This window comes from Syngnathus floridae, chromosome 9, assembly GCF_059516105.1.
Source record: "Syngnathus floridae isolate MCC-2025c chromosome 9, RoL_Sflo_1.0, whole genome shotgun sequence".
NCBI classification, from domain to species: domain Eukaryota; kingdom Metazoa; phylum Chordata; class Actinopteri; order Syngnathiformes; family Syngnathidae; genus Syngnathus; species Syngnathus floridae.
This window is the reverse complement of record NC_142421.1, coordinates 13,254,508-13,264,530: the sequence shown is the minus strand read 5'-3', so window position 1 is coordinate 13,264,530 and position 10,023 is coordinate 13,254,508.

Genomic DNA, 10,023 nt, shown 5'->3' with positions numbered 1-10,023 from the left:
ATCCTGGGATATTATCCCCGGGAAGTCTTTGGCTCCGTCCAAATACCCTCTAATACACGCCCTCTCACCATGGGTAAGTGCGCGATCACCGAGACCACCGCGCAAGCGCGGAAGGTCGAACATCTTAGATCGCTAACTTTTTTCCCCCCCACACACGCGCGCGGTGCAAAGCAATTTTATTTTATTTGTCCATCTGTAATAGTTTGGAATAATTCAAAACACAAAAGGACTGTAATAAATATTTATTATTATGGCAACAGATCCAATATCTGTGTCATTCCATAGACACTTGTAGTAAAGGACGCGTGCGAATCGTGAATTTAACAAAAAGGTCTTTATCTATAAAAAATACAAATACAAAAATTACGATAAATCAGTTTTACAATTCCCTTTTCTTTCTTTCCAAAAAATACACAGTATATACTATGTACACGATCTACACGGTCAAAAACTGTTTTTCTCCGTGTCTACGTAATCCAACTGTCTAAACGATTTCTAAAAGGTTTGTTCTAATGCAATACAACCTGACAGGAAGTAAACCTTTCAAAATAAAACAAAATTTCACAATAAAAATGCCTAAACAAATGTCAATCGTCTTAACTCAATTTCACAAAATAAAAAACAAACCACAATACAATTAACTTAAACATTTCCTACTTATGGCTCTAACATTTATTAAAATACTATTTTAAAACAAACGCTGAGTTCTGCTCAGCCAACAGAAAAAAAGTAATGCTCTCCATCCCTGATATTATAAAAAAAACGCCATTAGCAAAAAAAAACCCGTAGAACTATGCATAAAGTTTGCTCTGATGTGAGTGCTCATTCACGGTGTGTGGGAATCGAACTCATGTTGTCAGCACACAAGACAGGCGAGTGTACTGCTGGATTCTGTCCACAATTTAGGGAGCGCGTTATCTGCGCCTCACGGCAAAAGCCATTGCCAATCACCTGTTATCCAATTTGCTCACTGCGTGCTCGTTTGATTTCTTCAGATTTAGAAAAATGCTCAGACACTGAAGCACAAACTAGACTTACACAGGTTGGTTGAGTTCAATCACAATTCTTGTTCAGACAGCTCTGTTTTCAGGAAAGTACAATACAGCGCTGGGCCCTTCAAGAGCAGAAAGTCTCCATTCAGAAAAGGCAACGTCAAAGGTTCTCTGGTTAGCTTATATCAGCTGCACATGCCAGTGTGGGCCGAGTTTGATGGGTGATGAGTCTTTGGGGTGGGGCAAGTTTGCCATGGGAGTGGATGCTGGTTATGGGCGATTCGGTGTGTGTGGGGGCTGTCGTCTTTCGGCCTTGGCGATCATCTTTGGCCGAGTCCTTGGCTGGCTCCCTCTGGCACCTGCTGGTTTTATCTCCACGTGACCTTCCTGTGAACATTCTTCTCCAATCTTGGACATACACTGTCGTACCTCATTCTTTCAATTTTGTCATTTTGTACGAAATTATGTTAGCTTTTGGCTGTGATATCATTAATCTATTGCTGTTCTTTTGATACATCATGTTTTTGCTTATTCTTAATTCAATCATGCTTCCAACCGTATCTTTTCTTTGTTAGGCAAACTATTTCCCTCTGTGTTCAGTAGTAATCAAAAACTGGCGTCTAGCATTAGTCAAAAAATAAGATACAATCAAGTACTGAACGGTCAAGACGACTCTGGCCGTGTCCATGATTAAGAGAAAAAACATCAGGCATGCATTACACAGTTCCTTAAGGTCATTAAGCTATTTAGGCAATATATCAAAAGTCATTTGTTATTTCAAAGTGCTCAGAAATATATATCAGATCATAAAGTTATAAAAACCTTTCTCATCACCACTCATCAAAAATGTCTAGTTATGTCTTCTTTATTGATTTGGTGTGTAGGTATAATTATATGCTTAAAATGTTTCTTTTATTTATTTCATATGTGAATATACTTGGCTGCTTATGTACTTTATTCAATGAGGTTTGAGCATATCTGTTTTTGTAGCTAGGCAGGACTTTTTGTATTTCGACCTCATTCCTTCAGTACCACTACACTAGGAGTGGGAGATTTTTTTCAGGCCAAGAGTCAGTTATGTAAGCAGGCCACCCTGGCCTTGCCCACACGTGCATGTTCACACCCACACTTAAATGCATGGGCACAAGCAAAACGCATTTGTGCGCACACACATGCACACAATCATTCTTTGGGTTTTGTTGTGGGTGGTACCGGAAAAACAAATTAAAATCTCTAGAATGAGGGTGAGCAATAATCAAAAGATCTCTCTGAGTCAGACTGTCTGTGTCCTGAGTTGGCCTTTCCCTTGCACTGCTCCCTGGACTTGTCTTGCCAGTATACTCTACATCTGCTGGGAGTGTCAGAACAACCAGCATAATCATTATATTATTGATAAGAACACATTTAATCAATATCAAAAGAAATAAATATAAATAAATATATGCTTTTTTTCCTCCAAATGTTTCATGCATAGTCATAGCCTATTCAATCCCATGCATTGATAGATGACTGTCGGTTCTTTACCTGTCAGCTGCTCTGATCTAGTTCTGGGCCTACCCTCTGAAGCACCAAAACTGGCAATATTTCCATCTTTGCATAGGAAACATAGACATATATTTTAATATTAATTTAGCCAGGGCCAGTTACAAAGTTTAGAGGAATGTGCAAATAAGAAAGAATAACAAATGACTCTTCAACTTACAAAATCAACTAGAGCTAAATCTAACAATAAATCAGCAGAGGGACAGCCTTATTACATGGCAGCGGCACATGCAACACATGCAAACTGGCATGCATACACGCGCGGGCACACACACAGTGTGTTTAATGGCACCGTGTGTGTGTGTCTGTGTATGTGTGTGTAGGGGGGGATTAGGGTTAGGTTTTTTTTGTCCCTCTCCGCACCGCCTTTCCTCTTCTTATTATCACGTTCGAAGTCCATTATCCTCACTTGCGCCGCTCGCTAGCTACACCAGACTGCACCTGACATAGTAACACACCCCTTCCTCCACACGCGCTCTGTGTGGTTGATACAGACTGTGGGGGCGGGTGTTAATTTATATGAACTAATCGTCTTTCCCTCCTCACATGCTCCTGGCCCGAGTGGCCTGGCCTATCAGAGAGATAGCACACGCAGACTTAAAAAAAAAAAAAAAAAAAAAGAGAGAGACGCAGGCCAGCAGGCCAATCCTCGAACAGGTGTTGTGCTCTATTTGGTTCCCCCGTGAGATTTTGTTCCCCCTGCCGCCGCCGACCGCGCAACGGCACCGCGCTGGTCGCATTATTGTGACAGAGCGGTCGCTAAAATTTAGAAAATATTTTTGAATTCCAAAGTCAAAGTCAGCTTTATTGTCAATTTCTCCACATGCCAAAGACACACAAAGAAACCGAAATTTCGTTCCCCCCTATCCCACGGTGACAAGACATGGCTCACAACAGACAAACAGTAAACAAGTATAACAAAAGCGTGCTGAATAAATAATGAATAAATAACACAACAATAAATAAATAAAAACGCGTACAGCAGACATTCCCGAAAATAGCGCAACAGTGCCGCACGCTACGCAGAAGGGGGTAGCGAGTTCAGGGCCCTAACAGCCTGGAGAAAGAAGCTGTTGGCGAGTCTGGTGGTGCGGGAGTGCAGGCTCCTGTACCTCTTCCCAGAGGGCAGAAGGTCAAACAAGGAGTGAGCCGGGTGACTCACATCTCTGGCAATCGAGGTTGCCTTGCGGGCGAGATGGGAGGTGTAAATGTCCTTCAGGGAGGGAAGCGAAGCACCAATAATCTTACCTAATGTACTTTCCAAAATTTATGTGGACCTCAGTGCGTAGGGAGCTTAATTTGGTCCGATCGCGCAACCGCAGCGCGCCGGGCGCTCAGTGCCGCATTACTTTAGGAGCGTCTTTGTGTTTTAGGATGGCTTTACTGCTCCCACTTGCTTCCTTTGGAGGCATGATTAGAGTTGACGCAATCCTCAGAGTAACGAGAACGTAATAACGAACGGAGTCAGTTGGCATGCGGGTCCTCTCGGCTCATCTCGCGAGGTTCGACAACCGAATTTCGTCCGACATCCGAAGCAAAAAAATCTCGATTTTTTTTTTCGAATACCGATTTGTTCGAGAACCGGGGCGTTCGAAAACCGAGGCTCCACTGTATTTTCGTTTTGGTATTGCATGTAAACACTCGGTGTAGACTGGCTAGCCCGCCCTACTTCCTTAACACACACACACACACACACACACACACACACACACACACACACACACACACACACACACACACACACACACACACACACACACACACACACACACACACACACACACACACACACACACAATGCACAGTGACTAGATTTGCGGAGAAGGGTGTGACTTATTTGAGGAACCTGGAATTGAGTGAAATGGAACGGAGTAGCAATTCTATTGACAATGTACTGAACATGTATTAAGTTCGAGGCAGTCGAACAAAATCCCGGACGATTTTGAAATTCCCCCCGGACGTTTTTTTAGCTGGTTATGTGAAAACTCTGAGTAAGTTACCCTGGAAACGAGGGAAACTCTGAGTTATCCGTTCCAGAAAGAGCGGTAATTTAAACTCTGGGTCAGTTACTGCGGTGAACATAACCTGCTTGTTGGCAGGTTTACCATAAGAGACCCAGAATTTCAATCTGTCTCCTCCCACACAAAGAAAGCAGTTAATCATGGATTGGCCGTCAATTCAAAATCCGATCGACATGAAGCCGTAATAATTCGAAATGCTTTACGTTGCGAGAGAATCTTCTGACCCAGATTAGATGTTTCATCATTCCTAGAAGAATGTCTTTTCGAGCGTTACTGCTTTCTTTGAACGGTATATTTTGTCTCAATAACCTTCACTGGCTGTGGTCTGCCTGATGGTGTAGTGCACACCCGGACTGACCATCGGGAGAACCGAGAGTATTCCCAAAGAACAAGTGTTGTGCTCGATTGGTTCCCCCGTGAGATTTTGTTCCCCCTGCCGCGGGAGCGCGCACGCCTTGTTTGGAAAGCGAAAAACCGATGCCGTACGGCGTCAGCACTATGTTGTTTTCAATAAAAACATGAAGAACTCACGTTTGCGTCAGTCAATTTTAATTTTTAGAAAGGATTATTCTCATTTGATGTCTTTAAGTTCATCCGCGTTCTGCCGTTGAAGCGGGGTGCATTCAAAGACCAGTCGTACAGGCGGAACACTCACTCACTTCACCAAAAAGCAACGATATAATTACGTGAGCTCTTTGCATCAACCTCGATGCAAAGAAACTCCTTTTTTTGGGTACCATTACATGCCACAAGGAGTATATATTACAAAGGAGACTTTACACTTAATTGTGATTATCATTCATCCATCCATTTTATTACTCAGGTATTTTCAAAGCAAATTAATATTGTTGCATTTATTAACTTGCTTTAAAATGACAGCGCAATATAATTAAAAGCTGACACTATAGCAATGTCAAACGTGTTCATTTAAGAAAAAGCCACGCACGTTTTGTGATCAAATCTTTCATAACGAGAATGATTTGAGTGAATTGATTTGAATGAATAATTGAGAAGACATTTCAGTTCTGAAGGCTCCTTTTGTCCCAAGCAAAGTGACAGGTGGTGGGAAGGGGGGATAAAAAATGTAACAGGATGTCAGGTAAATTCTCTGACTGAATATCTGTGTAAAAGAAAATGATCAGCAGACAAAACAAGTGAGGCAGAATATTGAGTCTTTTCTCGCGAGGAGTGCATTCAGATTTACAGCAATCTGACTACACTCAAAATCTGTTTGCACTCTTCGCTCTTTTTATTTGGAATGCCCTACCCACAATGTGAGACTAGCCCCTAGGAGGGGAGAAGGCGTGGGCTTTGTCTCATAAGAAAAGAAACGAGATTGATGTGAACCAAGAAGTCACAGACAAGATGTCATGAGAAACAAAACGAATGCAAGGACAAAATGCTATGTGAAACAAGAAGTCACAGACAAGATGCCATGAGAAAGGAATGCAAGGACAAAATCCCATGTGCAGACATCAACAAAATAGTTTGAGCTATCAACAACTTTCTTGGATTCCCAGAGGTGTAGAAGGTCAGGAAGTTCCAGACAGCATTGTTTGACTTGTTGTTTTTCACAATCCGTCTGGTGGACGTTTGCAAGGCGAAACAGCAAGCATTCTGTGCAATAATCTTATTAATAAGTACTCATTAAAGAACGCATGATAACATATACATACAATTTAGCTAACAATTCCCCCTGGTTGCGCGATCGGACCAAATTAAGCTCCTTGCACACTGAGGTCCACTTAAATTTTGGAAAGTACATCAGGACTTTAAAAATACTTTCTAAATTTCAGCGACGGCTCTGTCACAATAATGCGATCAGCGCGGTGCAGTTGCGCTGTCGGCGACGCGATACGGTTGCGCGTCCGGCGGTGTGCTGCAGTTGCGCAATCGGACAAAAATGCGCAAATGAAAAAATGCTTAAAAGAGGCGGGTTTTTCTTTTGCTTGGAACGGATTAATGTTAATGTTGGAGCGGACAGGTACCGATTGGCCAAGCGGAACGTGGCTTCGGCGGTTGCTGAGGCAAAAACCCGGGCGTGGGAGGCCAAGGAAAATGACTTCCGGACGGCTTCGAGGAAATTCTGGTCCACCATCTGGCGTCTCAGGAGGGGAAAGCAGTGCACAGTCAACACTGTTTACAGTGGAGATGGCGTGCTGCTGACCTCGACTCAGGACGTTGTGAGTTGGTGGGGAGAATACTTCAAAGACCTCCTCAATTTCACCGACACGCCTTCCTTTTGTGGAAGCAGGGCCTGGAGACTCTGAGGTGGACTCTCTAATCTCTGGGGTCGAAGTCACTGAGGTAGTTAAAAAACTCGTCGAGGGCAAGGTCCCGGACGGAGGTGGATGAGATCCGCCCAGAGTTTTTAAAGGCTCTGGATGTTGTGGGGCTGTCCTAGCTGACATGCCTCTACAGCATTGCATGGACATCCGGGACGGTGCCTCTGGATTGGCAGACTGGGGTGGTGGTTCCCCTCTTTAAGAAGGGGGACCGGAGGGTGTGTTCCAACTATAGGGGAATCACACTCCTCAGCCTCCCTGGTAAGGTCTATTCAGGGATGCTGGAGAGGAGGGTCAGTCGGGAAGTCGAAGCTCGGATCCAGGAGGAGCAGTGTGGCTTTCGTCCTGGCCGTGGAACAGTGGACCAGCTCTACACCCTCGGCAGGGTCCTCAAGGGGGCATGGGAGTTTGCCCAACCAGTCCACATGTGTTTTGTGGACTTGGAGAAGGCGTTCGACCGTGTCTCTTGGGAAGTTCTGTGGAGGGTGCTTCGGGAGTGCGGGGTGCCAAGCCAACTGATAAGGGCGGTTCGGTCCCTGTATCACCAATGCCAGAGTTTGGTCCGCATTTCCAGCAGTAAGTCGGATTCGTTCCCAGTGAGGGTTCGACTCCGCCAAGGCTGCCCTTTGTCACCGATTCTGTTCATAACTTTTATGGACAGAGTTTCTAGGCGCAGCTGAGGCGTTGAGGGTGTCCGGTTTGGGGACCTCAGCATTGCGTCTCTGCTTTTTGCAGACGACGTGGTGCTGTTGGCTTATTCAAGCCGTGATCTCCAGCTCTCACTGGGGCAGTTCGCAGCCGAGTGTGAAGCGGTCGGGATGAGGGTCAGCACCTCCAAATCCGAGGTCATGGTCCTCGGTCGGAAAAGGGTGGAATGCCCTCTCCGGATCGGGAATGAGAACCTGCCCCAAGTGGAGGAGTTCAAGTATCTTGGGGTCTATGCTCCTACCCTCACCTATGGTCACGAGCTTTGGGTCGTGACCGAAAGAACGAGATCCCAGATACAAGCGGCCGAAATGAGTTTACTCCGCAGGGTGTCCGGGCTCTCCCTTAGAGATAAGGTGAGAAGCTCGGCCATCCGAGAGGGACTCAGAGTAGAGCTGCTACTCCTCCACGTTGAGAGGAGCCAGATGAGGTGGCTTGGGCATCTCATCAGGATGCCTCCTGGACGCCTCCCTGGGGAAGTGTTCCGGGCATGTCCGACCGATAGGAGACCTCGCGGCCGACCCAGGATGCGCTGGAGAGACTCTCAGCGGGCCTGGGAACGCCTTGGGATCCCCTGGGAGGAACTGGATGAAGTGGCTGGGGAAAGGGAAGTCTGGGAGTCCCTCCTAAAGCTGATGCCCCCACGACCCGACCCCGGATAAGCGGAAGAGGATGGATGGATAGTTACCGACGACAGAATATAGAACGGGCAGTTGTTCATGACCAGAAAAGAACGAGAAGGTGACCATATAGGGGCTGCAGAACGAACAAGCGAGCTGGGGGCCAACCCGCAGCTGTTAGGCGAAGTGATGAGGTCAAGAGTCGCCAGGTATAAAGCGGGTCACTCAACTAATGTTCTTTGGGTGTGAGGCACTTCATTCTGACATCGGTAGAATAAAATCTTTTCCCAGTTTTCCTTCTCTGAGCCAGTCACCTTCCACCAAGTGCTTTTGAAGACCAGCTGAGCATCGAAGACAGTTCACCACAACATATACAGATGAATCCCCCCCCCCCCCCAAAAAAAGGTGTCCTCCTTTTCAGAAACCCAAATCTGGTCACCTGAGCTCAGGGGTCGGGAAACTATGGCTCGCCAGATATGGCTCTTTTGGTGACTGCGTCTGGCTCGCGGACAAATCTGACATTTGTTTACACAATTGAAGTCATAAATAATTTTGTTATATTATCAAAGTAAAAAATAGACTTGTTGGATTTGGTCCACAATTTGGGAAACGCGCTATCCGCGCCTCACGGCAAAAGCCATAGCCAATCACCTGTTATCCAATTTAGTTTTATTTCTTCAGTTTTAGGAAAAGGTTAAGACACCGAAACAAAATTTTGACTTGAACAGGTTGGTTGAGTTCAATCACAATTCTTGTGAAGAAAGCTCTGTTTTCAGGAAAGTACAATACAGCACTGGGCCTTTCGTGCGACCATGCTCAAGAGCAGAAAGTCTCCATTATGAAAAGGCAACGTTCAAGGTTCTTTGGTCAGCTTATATTCAGTTACACATGCCAGTGTGGGCCGAGTTTGATGGGTGATGAGTCATGGGGTGTGGCAAGTTCGCAGGAGAGTTAGATTCCATGGGAATGGGTGCTGGTTCGGTGAGAGCTGGTTCCGTGGGGGTGGGTTCTTATTATGGGCGATTCGGTGTGAGAGGGGGCTGCTGTTTTCCATCCCGTCTTTCGGCCTTGGCGATCACCTTTGGCCGGGTTCTTGGTTGTTTTTCTCCTGCCGCTCTTCCTCTGACACCTCTACCGGTTTTATCTCCAAGTGTCCTTCCTGTAAACCATTTTGCACATACATCCACTTCGCCCACTATTGCACACCGCCCATTCATCATTCTTTCATTTTTTTCATTTTGTACGGAATTATGTGAACTTTTGGCTGTGACATCATCAATTTGTTAATGTTCCCTGACTATGCAAAGTTCTCACTCACCACTTACCATGCATTTGTTTGTTTGTTCTTTTGACACTATCTTTTGACACATATCTTTTCATTATTAGGCAAAACATTTCCCTCTGTCCAGAACGTTCAGTAACAATCCAAAACTGGCGTCTAGCATTAATCAAAACATAAAATATAATCAAGTACTGAACATTTTTAGACGACTTTGGCAGTGTCCATGATTTAGAAAATCATCAGGCATGCATTAAACAGTTCAGTTAAGGGTCATTAAGCTATTCAGGCAATATATAAAAAAACATTTGTCATTTCAAAGTGCGCAGACATTGTCATTACCACCTATCAAAAATGTCTAGTTATGTCTTCTTTATTGATTTGGTGTGTAGGTATAATTATATGCTTAAAATGTTTCTTTTATTGATTTAATATGAGAATATACTTGTTGCTTATGTACTTTATTCAATGAGGTTTGAGCATATCTGTTTTTGTAGCTAGGCAAGACTTTTTGTATTTCGACCCCATTTCTTCAACCTACTGAAATCAAAAGGTTAAATTAGCTTTCAAAATATAAAA